The sequence below is a fragment of the Panthera pardus genome, unplaced genomic scaffold (assembly GCF_024362965.1).
Source record: "Panthera pardus isolate Hobbes unplaced genomic scaffold, ASM2436296v1 HiC_scaffold_26, whole genome shotgun sequence".
Taxonomy (NCBI): Eukaryota; Metazoa; Chordata; class Mammalia; order Carnivora; family Felidae; genus Panthera; species Panthera pardus.
The window spans coordinates 2,857,973-2,874,155 of record NW_026526832.1 but is presented as its reverse complement, the minus strand read 5'-3'; the positions used below and the strand labels follow the sequence as shown (position 1 = coordinate 2,874,155).

At 44.2% G+C, this 16,183-nt stretch overlaps 1 long non-coding RNA gene and 1 gene segment (V, D, J or C); one reads left to right on the top strand and one right to left on the bottom strand.

The window, feature by feature from the left end:
• Positions 1 to 16,183, top strand: part of LOC109264355 (immunoglobulin kappa light chain-like) — an 82,668-nt gene that overhangs the window by 41,273 nt on the left and 25,212 nt on the right.
• LOC128773652 (uncharacterized) overlaps positions 1,848 to 16,183 on the bottom strand; it is a 35,136-nt gene continuing 20,800 nt past the window's right edge. The window contains exon 2 of the long non-coding RNA XR_008418003.1: positions 1,848 to 2,049. This is a non-coding gene — a long non-coding RNA (uncharacterized LOC128773652). The remainder of the gene's footprint in view (positions 2,050 to 16,183) is intronic.

Sequence of the window (16,183 nt, the reverse complement as noted above, 5' to 3'; positions counted from 1 at the left end):
CCCACGTTTTGCTATTCTCACATGCAGAATCTCTTTTTGAACTCATTGACTCATGGTTGTTGCTGCCTGACATAAACCAGTGCGAGACTTAGCTTCTCAGCACTAACAAGAGACCAGAGCCTCTGACAGAAACTGGTTATACATGATGAGAAAGTCTCTGTATAGGAAGGGATTTTATAAGCCTCAAAAAGAAAATGAAGGGGTGCCTGGGTGGCTCAGTTGGTTAAGCGTCTGACTTCAGCTCAGGTCACGATCTTGCCATTCCCAAGTTCGAACCCCACGTCGGGCTCTGTGCTGAGAGCTCAGAGGCTGGAGTCTGCTTCGGATTCTCTCTCTCTCTCTCTCTCTCTCTCTCTCTCTCTCTCTCTCTCAAAAGTAAATAAATATTTTTAAAAAAGAAAATGACAATAAAGTAAAATATTTCAAAACAAAACATTGTTCACTCTGTCCAATCTACTTAGAAAGTGCTTACCTTAAGAAATCTCTTTGATTTGGGGTGTGTATATTTCATATATACCATATGGTTTGTGTGTTATCTGTCTATACTATCTGTCTGCTTAAATATCTAGGGGGAGACAGAGAAGTATGAGAGGATACACGCCACACAGTAACAAATGGTTACCACAAATTGCATACTCACTGCCTGAAGTATAAAATTCTTTCTCCTTTCCTAGTCTCCTAGGTAGGGCTCTTAGTTTTCTACCTGTGAGTGAGAGATTCTTTTCTATATGTCAAGTTCTTTTTACTTTCGTCTTCTCATACAGTATAATTCCCGAGGTCCCAGGGTGAGTTAATTCATTATTTAATCATGATTAAATTATCTTAAACCATTAACCTGGAAACAGCAGATACCAGAGGCTCTAGAACTCTCTGCAGCTCATCCTGTCGTTTGGAGATACTCTGCCAATCAGCTGGATTGGGGTGACACTGTTTTGTCCCGGACATTAGCTGAGAGGAATCCAAGCAGGACGGCCATTCACCTGCCAGAAACTGACTCTGGACACTTAAGTCTACATCTTCAGGGTATCTGGAGCTTTCTCAGAACCGTGGGGCTATGGGCACCGTGTCCCCCCAGAGATCCTGACCTTCACAGTTAGAGCCTTCTGCCCACTCAGGCAGTACGGAATTTGTCTGTTGGTTTTCCTCCCAACACAGAAGACATTTGCAGTTATTTTGCTCAAGGGAGAGGCACCTGTGCCCCCTGCCTTTGGCTCTTTCCACTCTGCCACACCCACCAGGGAATTTGCATCTTGTCCCCTGGGGAGGACCTTCCCTCTGACATAAAGGCCAGCTCTGACCTTCTCTTTACCTGTTAGGACTCATCAGTTCAGCTTCTCAAAATGAGGTTCCCTGCTCAGCTGCTGGGGCTGCTGATGCTCTGGATCCCAGGTGAGGGCAGAGGGGGGATGAGAAAGGAGAGCGGGGTGTGGAGGGAGAGCTCTGGGGGCGCTACTGCTCCCCACGTGTGTTCTGTCCACGGGTGGGACTGCCCTCCAGCAGGGGATTTAATTTGGGGGCCTGGGAAATCAAGAAGAAACTGAAAGGAACAAAGAGCAGTGCTTTAGTGAGATGCTGGAAAGGAAGAGGCCACTTTGTGCCTGCAATTCTTTGGAAACTGGATACATTTAGAGGATGAATCAAATCACCAAAAGTGATTTAGCCTTAAATACAAAAACATTTTAAATCATAAAAATGGCTTCTAAGGTTTCTGCATAACGTTGTGCTTCTCTCTCATTATTTTAGGATCCAGTGGGGATGTCGTGATGACGCAGAGCCCTCTGTCCCTGCCCATCACCCCTGGAGAGCCGGCCTCAATCTCCTGCAGGGCCAGTCAGAGCCTCCTGCACAGTAATGGAAACACCTATTTAAGTTGGTACCTGCAGAAGCCAGGCCAGTCTCCACGGCTCCTGATCTATAAGGTTTCCAACCGGGACTCTGGGGTCCCAGACAGGTTCAGTGGCAGCGGGTCAGGGACAGATTTCACCCTGAGAATCAGCAGGGTGGAGGCTGATGACATCGGAGTTTATTACTGCTACCAAAGTACACATGCTCCTCGCACAGTGGTTCAGCCCCGAACACAAACCTTCTGTCTGGCGCGTCACCTCCCTCCACACGTGTGGCCTGAGTGGGGAGCAGACACAGCAGAGGCTCTCAGTGGCCCTACGAGGCAGACGCTGGAGAAGTCAGGGCATAATGTGCAGCTGCGGGCTCTGGACCATGTCGTGGCCCCTCAGCTGCGACAGCCCAGCGCGGCATGACCTGCATGGGAACGGAGGTGATCACAGTGCCTTCTGAGCAGTAAGACGAAAGGGAGAGCAGACCTGCACCCCGTCCAGACGCTCCCGGCTGTGTGCCAGGGTCAAGTACATTTCGTCACTGTAGGGTCAGCAATGGAGGCATATTGGTGACAACACAAGTTGAATACATTTTGGAGATAATAAATTTTGCCATATTTGGATATATTAGGATACAATAATATTTGGTATTGTTCAGCATTATTATTTTTATTTTCCCACTGTCTGAACTTCTACTTTACAAGTTACACTAACCCCTCTTTTACTATGTTCCTTAGACAGCATTACATACACACTATCCCCACAGCAAACGTGGCTGAGAATGATTAATAAAAGGATGTGATGTTCAAGCATCAAAATAGACTTTTGTAAACTCCTAGCGCATATACGCCCCTAATCCTATAAACAAGATGCGGTCTGTGTATACAATGGGATTTTACGAAGCAACAAAGAAGAATGGAATCTTGCCGTCTGTGACAGCATGGATGGACCACGAGGGTTTTATGCGATGTGAAATAAGCCAGACAGAGACTAACAAACACCATGGGATTTCATTTATATGTGACATCTAAAAAACAAAACCCACAAACCAACCAAACAAAAGCGGAACCGACCCATGAATACAGAGAACAATCTGGTCGTTGCCACAGGGGAAGGAGACAGGAGGGAAGGGCAAAATGGCCGAATGGGAGTGGAAGGTACAGGCTTCCAATCATGGGATGAATAAGGTTCACAGAGAATATGGTCATTGATATCGTAATAGCGGTGTAGGGAAACAGACAGTAGCTACACTCGTGGTGAGCTTAGCGTTGCATATGGACTTGTCACATCTCTATGTTGTACACCAGAAACCACTAGAACATTGAGTATCAACTACACTGCAGTAAAACAACAACAACTACACACACACACACGCATGGGTGCACACACAAAAGAACCTAATCCTAGAAGTTTTTATTTGTGTCTCAATTCCCTTTTTCCAAGAGAAAAATGGAGTTCTTGGAATTTCAGAGTGGGTTCTGAGCATTCAAAACAACCTAAAAGAGGCAGAGCAGAGAATGTACTTCATATAGCACAGGAAGGATGCAAAATGATACGAAATTTTTTTCCCAAAAGGTAACATGTTAAGACCACTTAGCCTAAATATTATTTTTGAAGCAACAAATTTGGTACTATAATGCCAACAAAGGTTTCATGCAATAGACAATGGCATTAGTTTTATAGGACATGGTCTTATCTGAAAATGAATCTGAATTGTATATTCCGTTGAAAATGTATAGATCAGGACGCCTGGGTGGCACATTCGGTTAACCCTCCGACTCTTGGTTGGGGCTCAGGTCATGACCTCAGGGTTCAGGAGATCGAGCCCTGCATCAGGCTCTGTGCTGACCTTTGGAGACTGCTTGGGAATCTCCCTCTCTCCCTCTCTCTCTGTCCCTCCCCTGCTCTCTCTCTCTCTCTCAAAATAAATAAACATTAAAAAAAATTTTAATTAAACTCAGATTTACACAAAACTATTTGTATGAAGAGCTAAATCATTTTTAAACATGGTTCTATAAGCATCATCAGGTCTAGGTATATTAAAATTTATATTTCAAAATGATTCATCAGAAATGTATTGTAATGTTGTCATAAACTATAAAGTATTCCTCAAAGTTCAAGTGACAGTTGCAACAGCAAAAAATATTCCCTATCAGAATTAAAAATGATCAAAAGACATTTGTGGTCTTGGATTTGCCAAGAAAGACTCATGTCATTTTCAATCATATATGGAAATTGAATTTGCTAAAAGTACAAATTTTGATGCCATAATAAATGAAATTGCAGAAAAGCAATCCAGAAAAATCTTATAACCAGTCAAAATGTCACATTAATCAAGTATTATCATCTATTATATGTACATATTTGTTGTATTTATAAAATTATAACACACAAATATTATTTTTGCAAGTTTATCTGTAAACTTACTGCAGGTTTATTGCAATATTTGCAAGTTTATTCCCAGTATTATTTTGCAAGTTATAACACACAAATATTATTTTTGCTAATATTTATTTGTCTTTGTTTGCGGCAGTCCTGTATGTCCTCGCTGGCCACCAGAGCCAGGAGATCAAGGAGCACATCCCCTGGATGACAGCTGTATAAGCAGAGGCGCCAGACAAGTGCAGAGGCTCTTTCCAGGGAGACCCCAGGCACCTGGAGCTGGGCAGAGAGAGAATGGGAAGACAGTGCAAACAAGGGTTTCCCTGATTTCCAGCGAGGAATGCAGTCAGCCCCTAGATGTGTTCTATATTAGAAAGCCTAACCTTCGGGCAGCAGCTTTTAAGATATGAAAATAGGCTTCTCTGAGGGTAAAGCTGGCAGGTGGGCGTTTCTGCCTGCTCCCTCTGTGCTGAGCCCTGAGATCGGTTTCTTTGTTTACTGTTGTCTTGTGGGTCTCCTGCAAGCCCCGCTGGCTTCCAGATCACAGTGTTTTTGGTGGTGTGTGGGGGAGGGGGGTTTCCTCAGGTAGAAGTCTTACAAACTGGGGACCTAGATGTTGGGTCCAAACTCTTCACTCTTCAGGGAAAAGCAGGGAGTTACAAGTTCCCTCCCGATCGTATGTTATTGTATTGAGGGTGGAGTTTATGGCAAGAATGGGTCCCAGCTTTGTGCACCTGTTTCAATCTGGGTGTTTCCTGCTTACCCCCACGTGTAGGAGTCCCTCCTCTCGTTTCTGGATTTCTTGCAGTGAGAGTTGTCCCACGTGTAGCTGTAGATTCCCGGTGTCCCTGGGAGAAGGTGAGTTCAGGAGCCTCCTACACCACTGTCTTGGACCAGAACTTCTTTCTCTTTGCATGTTTAAGGTAGAAGTTTGGATCATTGATATTCAATGTTTCCTCTTTTTTATTTGAGCATACGTGATGCACAATGTGATACTATTTCAGGTGTACAACATACTGATTCAACAAGTTTATACATTATGCTATGCTCACAGCTGTCACCATACAATGCTATTACAATATCACTGACTATATGCTTTATGCTGTAAAAGTATTAAATAAGTAAGTATAAGTAAATAAACATTTCCTGTTTCTGAATACAGGAATTTAATGCTATTAATTTCCTTCTAGGTATTGTTTAACAACATCCCACAAATTTTCATATGCTGTGCTTTTCTCATCATTTGGTGATACTTAGTATCATCTAATACTCACTTACCATTATTACAATTTATGATTCTACACATAAGTGATATAGAAAGGTATTGCTTCATATTTGAGGATTTTCTGAATAATTTATTGTAACTGCTTCTAACTTAATTATTTTGTTGCCAAAGAACATTTTCTGTCTGCTCTCCACACTTTTAAGTTTACTTAGACTGGTTTTACAGCACAGGGAATGGTTCATCTTGGTGCATGGTCCATGAACTGTACACCAGGATACACATTTTTCCACTTGTGCTAGACTGTTCTTTAGCAATTATTTCAAGTTGGTTGGTAATGTTGCTTACATCTTCTCTTCCCTAATAGTTTTAGTCTTGTTCTATCATGAGCTGAAAGAAGTGTGTTAGATATTTGACTACTTTTATGGAAATTGGCAAATACTACAAACCAGAATTTTATTTTTCTGGAGATCTGGTTGTCAGGCATTCACGAGCACAATAATGGTACAGTGTAGGCTATAATTGTTTCGTAATCGTTCTCTTTTTTCTGTTTCTACCACTGCTTTCTCATTGTTGGTGGTCCTAGGTCCTCTATCACATATAGTGACTCGAAATGATGCATAGAGCTGTCTGAATCACATACTTTCTGGCAGCCTTCCCTTAGATTCAGGCACCTCTTGCCAGCGAAAGTGAAAATCGCTCAGAGGGGACACTCGTATTCAGGCCTTGTGCCGAGAAAAGACGCCAGGGACAGCCAGGCCTTAATTAGACCAAACCAAAGGGTCCACAGTCCAGGATACTACCCCACCTGCTATCAATGAGTTTTATCATCTCAGGAGAGGAAGAAGGAAGAGTATACCAGGCACAGTATTGTAAGAAATTTGTCTGGGTGACTCAGTGGGTTAAGGGCCCAACTCTTGGTTTCCGCTCAGGTCATGACCTCCTGGTTCATGAGTTCGAGCACCGAGCCTGCTTGGGATGCTCTCTCTCTCACGCTCTCTCTGCCCCTCCCCTACTCACTCTCTCTCTCAAAATAGATAAATAAACTTTAAAAAAAAAAAAAAGAAGAGCATCTCCAAAGCATTGTATGTTTAAGCAGGACGATGATCCTGGAGCTCCAGTGAGCCCAGATGATTTGTCAATGTAATTGAACACAATAATGAGTTACAGAAAAAACTAATTCAATCATATGGATAAATGATCGGAAGCTAGCTGATAAACTTTCACATATATTTCTAATTTTTAATTACGAAGTCTCTTAGTATACTAGGAATAGCAAGAGTTAGAATGCATATACCTTTTCAAACGGACTCATTTGTGAAAATAAAGAGCAGGTGCTCTGGATGAGAACACTGGAGCTGTATCAGGCAAAAAAGAAGACACAATTACCTCAGCCATGATTATGCAAAGAGAGAAAGTTAATACACAAAATGAGAAAAAGGTAATATACGAAATAAATTCACCTCCACACTAAAGAATGATAGCGTCCATGGAAATAGGTGCTAGGAGGCTGTGAGCCTGCTTCACTGTGCAGGCCTCCAGGGGCAGAGCCCAGGCTTCCTCCAAACACGTCAGCTGTCTCCCTTCTTCTTTTCCCCCATAGCTCATAGTATCTATTCTAGGGAACGTATTGAACCAGAACTGGTATTTCACACCCATCTCCAGAAGATGGTTTTAATATATTCATATTAAAGCTTAAAACTTAGATGGCCATCTAACTTTTCTTCTCATTCTTGGAAGGTGCATCCTTGAAAGTGGGTGATGGATGGGCACTGAAGAGGGCACTTGTTGGGATGTGCACTGGGTGTTGTGTCTAAGCGATGAATCACGGGGATCTACCCCCAAAACCAAGAGCACACCATATACGTTGTATGTGAGCCAGCTTGACAAGAAATTATATTAAAAAAAAAAAAAAAAAGAAGGTGCCTCCTCGCTTCCAGTTACAAACTCTTAAACCTTGTGGACAAAAGAGGATCAGAAAAATTGGAGATGCTTTCTTCTTACAAACACGCTGGAGGAGCTCCTCTGGGACTGGATGTGAATCCTGCGTCCGATGAGAACCCCCAGTTGGCACTGGGCCCTACAGGGGCCCTGGTTCTGCGGCTGCAGCCAGACCCGCCCAACCCCTCACTGATTTGCATGTTTCCCCCAGAGAATCCACATTTCTGCTCTTCAGGATCCCCATAAATAGGCTGCTCAGTGAGTCGGGGCAAAAAAAGAACCTGAGGCAGGCCCTGGATTGAACATGGGGGTCCTGACCCAGCTCCTCTGCCTTCTGCTGGCCTGCCTCCCAGGTGAGGAGGGCGGCGAAGGGGACATCCCCGAGATGGTGGCCGTTCTCTCCTCCTGACTGGGGGGTCTCCCCAGGGCTCCGTGGATCTCTGACCCGGGATCTCCCCTCCCCGCGGAGACCCAGGTGCTCTCAGCTTAGGAGACCAGGACGCCAGAACCTTCTGGGAGGGAATGGAGTGGGATCTCGTAAACAACCGTGACTTTGTGTTTTGTTTCCTTGCCAGTTGCCGGCGGGACCGCTGAGTTGACTCAGTCTCCCACCCATCTCTCTGTGTCCCTGAGAGACAGCGTGTCCGTCATCTGCAGGGCCAACGAGAGCGTTAGGGATTACTTAAGCTGGTATCAGCAGAAACCAGGCCAGCCTCCCAAGCTTATCATCTATGATGCCGATAACCTAGAGTCTGGAGTCTCAGACCGCTTCTCTGGGATTCAGTCTGGCACAGAATTCATCCTCAAAATCAGCACAGTCGAGGCTGATGACACCGCCGCTTATTACTGCCAGCAGGGTTATGCGCTTCCTCCCACGGTGCTGCAGCCCCGAGCATAAACCCTCCTCCCGGGCTGGGGCTGCTCCTGCGGCGACGGTTGTCAGGTGGTCGGGGTTCCAGCAGCTGCACTGTGCCCTGCGGTCTGTTGGTCGGGGCAGGGCGTGCTCTGGGGAAGGGCTTGCGGGGCTCAAGGGTGATGGCCTGCAAGGGACTTTGTCCTTCCAAAGCTTTCTTTCTTGACACCCCCAACCCCTCAAACCTTCAATTAATCTAATATTGAGATCTCTAGGGGAGCCTGCAAAGAAATTTGTCCATGGTCCATGGTCTTTGAATCCCACCTCTGAGATCCACTCTGAGAACTGGGGGGGGAGCCTATATCCAAGAAAATGCTACTACCACTACTAAACAGCAATAACTACACAGTCTATTGCCATTTGCCGAAGTCTTGAAGACCTGCTATGCGTTCAACGATGCACTAAGGCCTTACCCATCTCGAGGAATCAGTCGCACAATAATCCTCTAGAGATGAGAAATCAGAGGAGCTCAGGGCTCAGGTACCAGTGCTTGTAGGGAAGAAGATGGAAAAAACAATCTGATCCTTGAGTCTGTAATGCCTACTCATTGGTGAACTCATTCATTTAAAAAATAAAGTGCATTTGCTGTGTATAACGTGAATTTAAAGCGTACACCTGGATGAACGTGACCATATGCATCCCCCCTCGCACGAGGACTCAGATAGACAGAGACGGTCTCCAGCGTCACACTCTTCCCTCATGCTCCGTCCGGTCAATTCCATGCTCCGTTCCCCCCTCCCCCCCCCCCCCCCAGGCCACCAGAGGCCACCACCACCTTTCTGTTTCCTAACCGTGTAGAGCAGACTTCCCCTGTTCTTGTACTTCATACAAATGGAATCATAAGGTACGTCCTTTCTGGTGTCTTGCTTCGTTGGCCCCAACACGTTCTTTGAACTTCCTCTATGTTGTTAGCGGGGCAGTAACTTGTTCCTTCTCACTGCAGAATAGTTTGTTGTTACAAGAATACTTCACGATGGCTGCATTTTTCAATTAATGAATTGTTTCAGATTTCAATGGGTTATCAACACAGTTGTGAAGAACACTCTTTCAAAGTCTGGTGGATTTATGCACTCACTTCCCATGGGTGTGTTCCTAGGCATGGAAGCGCTGAGTCACAGTGTTAGCCTAAGGTTGGTTTTGGTAGATACTATGAAACAACTTTCTGAAACGGGGGAACGTCTTTACGCTCCACCGACCATGTATAACATTTCCACTTGCTGTAGATCCTTTCCCAATAGTTGCTATTGTCAGACTTTTTATTATATCCATATTGGTGGATCCTGAAGGAGTATTGTTAAAATTTACATCTCCTTGATGACTAATGATTGTAAGTAACTTACCCTATTTACTACTGAGTTGCTATTTAGATAGTTTGTTTCTTGGGCAGTGCCTGTTCTAGTCAGACACACACATAGTTGGGTCTTTTTTGGAGAGTACTTTGTATTCTGAAAATGAATCTTTTGTCAGAAATGTGCATGAGAATATCTTCTCCCATCTTACGGTTTCTCTATTTACTTCCTTAATGATACATTTGAAAAGCAATTATTAACTCTAATGAGACCTAATCTTTTTTCATTTCTTTCTCCTGCCATTTGGTGTGGAGGCAGGTGGGTCTGTGTAACAGATCTGATGTCTATTTTGCTCCCTCTTGTTAGTAAACGGCTTCATGCGTGGCTCAGAATGTCTGAAACTTGCTTGCACTGTTTTCTGGTCATCAGATTGAGGGGAGGTAGCTTATCCTCACCAACATACCTCTCAGTGCCTACGGATATAACCACAAATGATAATAATTTCTTAGTTGTGCACGCCTGGATTGACATTGGTCCATTCACCCAGGGGATATTGGCATGAGATGCCTCCAATGACATGTGTTCACTGATTTAATGGGAATGGACAGAGAGGCGGGCCTGTGGTGAGCTGCTTAGATTCCCCTTCATGATAAAGGATTGCTGCAGGTGCTGTGAGGGCTTCCTGCAGGCCACCCTCCATTGTTCGCCCTCCGAGGAGATCACCTTGGCTGAAGAAGACCACCTAGCCTAAGGTTACACTTCTTTTCCAGGAAAGACAATAACTACTCGACGCAAGGGTACAAAGGCCCAGCCCTCTTACGCCAATCCAAATCAATTCTGTAGAGCCACTGCCTCTCTAGACCTCCCTATGGGGTTGGCAGTGGCTTTTCTCGAGACTACGTCACAGCTCAATTTCTCTCTGTCCAATCCTGCTTCCTGTCTCTCCTTTCCAGGGATGCTCATCTCAAGAACACTCTTTAATAAACAGTCTAAACTCTCTCTCTCAGAGTTGGTTTCTCAGGGAATCTTGGGATTCCTATGGGGAATGGATTTCCCATTGTCGCCCTGTGACAAATGGAATCAGGGAGCAGCACAGGCCAGGTTGTAGTGATAACCTTCACAGGTAACGTGTGTATAATTACCAAAAGGGACAGCAGGTGCCGACTGATGTCAGAAATAGGGATCTGTAGCAGTGACTAATCGACCATGGGTTATTGGGGATTAAATTGATGTGTAGACCCTTGGAGAATTTCATGCATATGACTGGAAAACTCTAGGTCAGGTGAGCTGAAGCCCGCACTCACATCTTCTGACTCAGTCCCTGGATCTAAGCCAGTTCATGTGCCAGAGAGCACTGCTTGAAGCTGAGCCCGCATCATCTTGAGAAACAACCCTGAAATTTAGCCACAGATGTTTGGAGAACATTTGCTTCAATATTTTCTGAGAGGAACTCAGGACAATTTCCTCAAAGCAAATGTGAACTAGAGAAAGGAAAATACCCGCATTTTCCCGGCCATGTAAGTTTGTCTAATATTTAAGTGTCAATATGAATTTTCATAAAAGCCAGTTGGTTATCAGAGGGACACCTGGGTGGCTCAGTTGGTTAAGTGTTGACTTCGGCTCAGGTCATAGTCTCACGGTCCATGAGCTTGGGCCCTGCATCGGGCTCTGTGCTGACAGCTCGGAGCCTGGAGCCTGTTTCGGATTGTCTCCCTCCCTCCCTGCCCCTCTCCTGCTCGCGCTCTGTCTCTCTCTCTCAAAATTAAGTAAAAACATTTTAAAAATTATAAAAAATATTACATCTTCATAAGAAACTGATTTGCCTGGGGTGCCTGGGTTGCTCCGATGGTTGAGTGTCCAACTCTTGATCTCAGGTCAGGTCATGATTCTAAGTTGTGGGATTGAGCCCCTGTCCAGCTCCAGGCTGAGCATGAAGGCTGCTTGGGATTCTCCTCCCTTTCTCTTTTTCTCTTTCTCTTTTTCTTCCTCTCTCTCTCTCTCTCTCTCCCTCCCTCTGCCCTTCTCCCCCACTCATGCACTCTCTCTCTCTCCAAAAAAAAAAAAAAAAATTAAAAAAAAAGAAAGAAACTGATCTTTGTCATTTTCTCAAAGCATGATGCTTTCAGTGTATCTTTCTTATTTTCTTCCCTAAACGGACATCAGGGCAGACACAATACTCACACAGTCTCCAACAACTTTTTGTAGTTAGTTTGTTTGTTTATTTTTGAAAGAGAGAGAGAGCACAAGTGGGGGGGGGGAGGGCAGAAAGAGAGAGAGAGAGAGAGAGAGAGAGAGAGAGAGAGAATATCCCAAGCAGGCTTCATGCTCAGCATGGAGCTGGACACAGGGCTCAATCGACCTGAGCCGAAATCAAGAATCAGACGCTTAACCGACTGAGCCACCCAGGTGCCCCGTGGTCTCCCACATTTGTCAATGGCTCCAGGAAACAGAGTCACCATCAACGGCAAAGCCGGCCGAGCCAAAACATTGATGATGATGTATACGGGCATCAACACAAACCAGGACAAGCTCCTACACTTATTCTTAAATGTGTTTCCACTCTTACCTCTGAGATTTCATCCTGGTTCAGTGGCAGTGGGTATAGAACAGACTTATCCTGAGAGCTGATAAGGTGAAATCTGAAGATGCTGCATATTATTTCTGTCAACAAGATGATCACGCACCTCTCACGGTGATATACTCTGTTACAAAAACCTCCGAAGCCATCAGTGGGACGGCCTTGGCTGCCAGTGAGAATGTTCAGTATGTGGAACTCTGTGACCCATTGGTACCTGCAAAGTTCCGGTATGCGAATGCACATTCGCCTTCTTCCTCTGTTTGCCAGGCTGGACCTGACACACTTGATAAGGGAGAGACTATTACAACTTTCCACGACATTGTCCAGCTGAGCCGATGATCTCATGTTGAAGCAGAGACAAATTCACGTGGCTGTGTCCCTGTCTTCTGCCACACCTATCGTTTCCACCCCGCAAAAAGGCAAAGGCACCAATGGATCCAGGTTAGGTTCCGAATTGCAGCAGTGAATGCAATCTTCCCTCTCTCTCTAAGCACACTCACACTTATCCACACGCTCATTTAAACTCTTCCCTAACGGGCGCCTGGGTTGCCAGTCGGTTGAGCGTCCAGCTTCCGCTCAGGTCATGATCTCATAGTTGGTGAGTTTGAGCCCCACATCGCACTCTCTGCTGTCAGTGCGGAGCCTGCTTCAGATCTTCTGTCTCCCTCTCTCTGCTCCTTACCCCTCTCTCTCTCTCTCTTTCTCTCTCTCTCTCTGTCTCTCCTGGTTTGCTCTTGCTATGATGACCACTAGAATGTCCATTATTATTATTTCTTAGATCTTTGTTCCTTTTGGAAACAGTTCAGTTCCATAATTCCAAGATTAAACAGCTATCCCCTACATCCTCCCCGAATACTATCATCTGCTGACTGGGCTTAACGCCTTTGTGCCGCTGCCTAAATTTCATCTGAAATCCCAAATACTTTTCCAAACCTGAAGGCTACATACATAAACATCAAAGAGATTACCTTAAATTTGTGAACTCCGAGTACCTGGGAGCCACAGATCTGTGTACCTTCTCCCTCTAGCATGGGGACAATGCTATTTCATCGAGGATCGGTTGCTTAAAGGCACTTTGCTTGGATCTGATGAGAAAGCAATAAGAGCACCAAAGTAATACCCATGTGTTGACCCCATCATTCCCAGCCTATGGCGGCTTTCATGCTATCGTACCATTACAGGCCACTACCAGGAAAAGCTTCGTGTGTGACTATAAAGCTTATGGCTCCTCATGGAGCTCGTGGACGCTCAACCGACCGAGCCACCCAGGCGCCCCAGTTAGGGAAGAGTTTAAATGAGCGTGTGGCTGAGTGTGAATGTGCTTCGAGAGAGAGGGAAGATTGCGTTTACCGCTGGACTTTATACTGCTGAAGTTACACCCGACTCTGAGACTGTTTACTGAGTACTCGGCTTAGTAGTTCATAACCACCAAACAAGGAAAGCAGTGGCGGCAACAATATTGCCCAGGAAGGAACTCGTTAGATAATAATGATGATTTCGTTTATGTTCGTGGTGTGCTGAAGGCCAGCAAGAGCCACTGTACCCAGTAATGATATGCTCCATAATAAGCTCCAAAGTAAAAGCACATTCCTAAATTAACCACCATTCAACGGGGCTGAAATCCTGGAGGCCAACGGTAGAGGGATGATCTCACGAGGGACGATCTCACGATTCGTGAGTTCGAGCCCTGCATCGGGCTTTGCACTGACAGTATGGAGCCTGCTTGGGATTCCCATTCATTCTCTCTCTCTCTCTCTCTCTCTCTCTCTCTCTCTCTCTCTCTGCCCCTCCCCCACTCGCATGCTCCTGCACATGCTCTCTCTCTCAAAATAAATGAAACTTGGGGCACCTGGGTGGCTCAGTCTGATGAGCAACCAACTTTAGCTCAGGTCATGATCTCATGGTTCACCAGTTCAAGCCCCACATTGGGCTCTGTGCTAGCAACTCAGAGCCTAGAGCCTGCTTTGGATTCTGTGTTTCCCTCTCTCTCTGCCCCTCCCCTGCTCATTCTCTCTCTCTCTCTCTCTCAAAAATAAATAAACATTAAAAAAATTTTAATAAAACTTTCCAAAAAAAAAGAAAGAAAGAAATGTTTCCTTTTTTTTTTTTTTTTTTTTTTTTTTTTTTAAAGAGCAGAAACCAAAAAACCCAAGTTGGGATCTCATTTTCTCTGACAGCTCTTTTCTACAGTAATTTCTCATCCTCTTCTGAAGACATTCATTGATAACAGCAGTCAACACAATATAAAGGTGACATAAATATTAATTTCTACCCTTGAGGAGTAAGTAGAAACGTTGGTGTTTGTCAGTTTTTAGAAATGACTTAAGCCTCTCTTGCCTAAAGTAATCTCTCTTCCTCTTTCTGGAATTAACATCAATAAGACCAATAAATAGTATGGTTCATCACAAAGGTGGTATATATATATAAACTATACATATATCTATATACATATATACAAATACACATGTCAGGGTGGGGATTATGAAGTATTTAGATCAAAAGAAAACTACCAATTTTTGTGAGTCTGTGCTCCCGTATACATGTGCTCACACAGGGGACACATAAATGCATTTCTACCTCAGGGGAATGCATAGGAAACCTTGGTTAGTGTTTCTTTATATAGATTCATCTAGTGCATGGCTGCAAGCTGTCTCCTCACTGAATCACTGCCTTGTACCATATATACAACCACCAGTGGTTTCTGATGAGAGGTAGCTATTAAAGTAGATAGCACAGATGAGGCTGTTTATGTGGGCAAGTGTATGCATCTGTCAGACATCCCCTGGGTCTCCCACACTGTTACTACAGTAGCATTATACGAATAGCAGCTAGGGGCACCTGGGTGGCCCAGTCGGTCAAGCATCCGACTTTGGCTCAGGTCATGATCTTGTGGTCCGTGAGTTTGAGCCCTGCATTGGGCTCTGTGCTTACAGCTCAGAGCCCGGAGTCTGTTTCAGATCTGTATCTCCCTCTCTTTCTGCCTCTCCCCTGCTCACATTCGTCCTCTCTCTCTCTCTCTCTCTCTCAAAAATAAAAACATTTTTGGGGGCACCTGGGTGGCTCAGTTGGTTACTGACAGCTCAGAGCCTGAAGCCTGCTTCGGAATCTGTGTCTCCCTCTCTCTCTGCCCCTCCCCACTCATGCTCTGTCTTAAAAATAAATAAAACATTAAAAAAATGTTTTTAATAAAAATAAAAACATTTTTAAAAAATTGAAAAAAAAAAAAAAGAATAGCATCTAGCTAGCTACCTATCCACCTAATCTACTGCACCTCATTACCAAGGATAGTAAAAAATGCTCAGAGGGGACACTTGTATTCTAGTCTTATGCTTAAAGAACACACTGGAGACAGACAGCCAGATCTTGATTAGACCAAACCAAAGGGTCCATAGTCCATGAATGTTACCCCACTCGCTATCACTGGATTTTATCATCTCAGAAGGAGGCATGAAAAATAAACCAGACATAATATTATAAGAAATTCGTTAGTCTGGACATTTTGTAACATCATAATTTTCTGTCTAACTCTGTCAGCTACTACAGGAGTTAGGACTTAATCAAGTATTCCAAAAATAACTTCAATATGACATTCATAATAGGAGAAGAAGAAGAGGCGTTGGTTTTCATTCATTACTCCTTCATAGGTGAACACATCATTCCAATCAAATAACACAAAAGATCCAGGACCTGTGTTCTGCCTGCCCCCAATCATATTCCTTTAATGGGAAGGATGCTGTGCAGCCAATTATGCCCATTTGAATTTAATTACAAATAATTAAAAAATAATAATAATTTAAAAAAATAATCTACCCCCAAATTAATGCTCTAACACTGTTGGTGGGAATACAAATGGGCACAACCACTATGGAAAACAGTATGGAGTTTCCTCAAAAAAAAATTAAAAATCCAAATACCATATGGTCCAATAATTCCACAAATAAATTCTATTTATTCCAAAGAAACAAAAACTAATTTTAAAAGATATATACACCCTTATGTTTACTGCAGCATTATTTACAATAG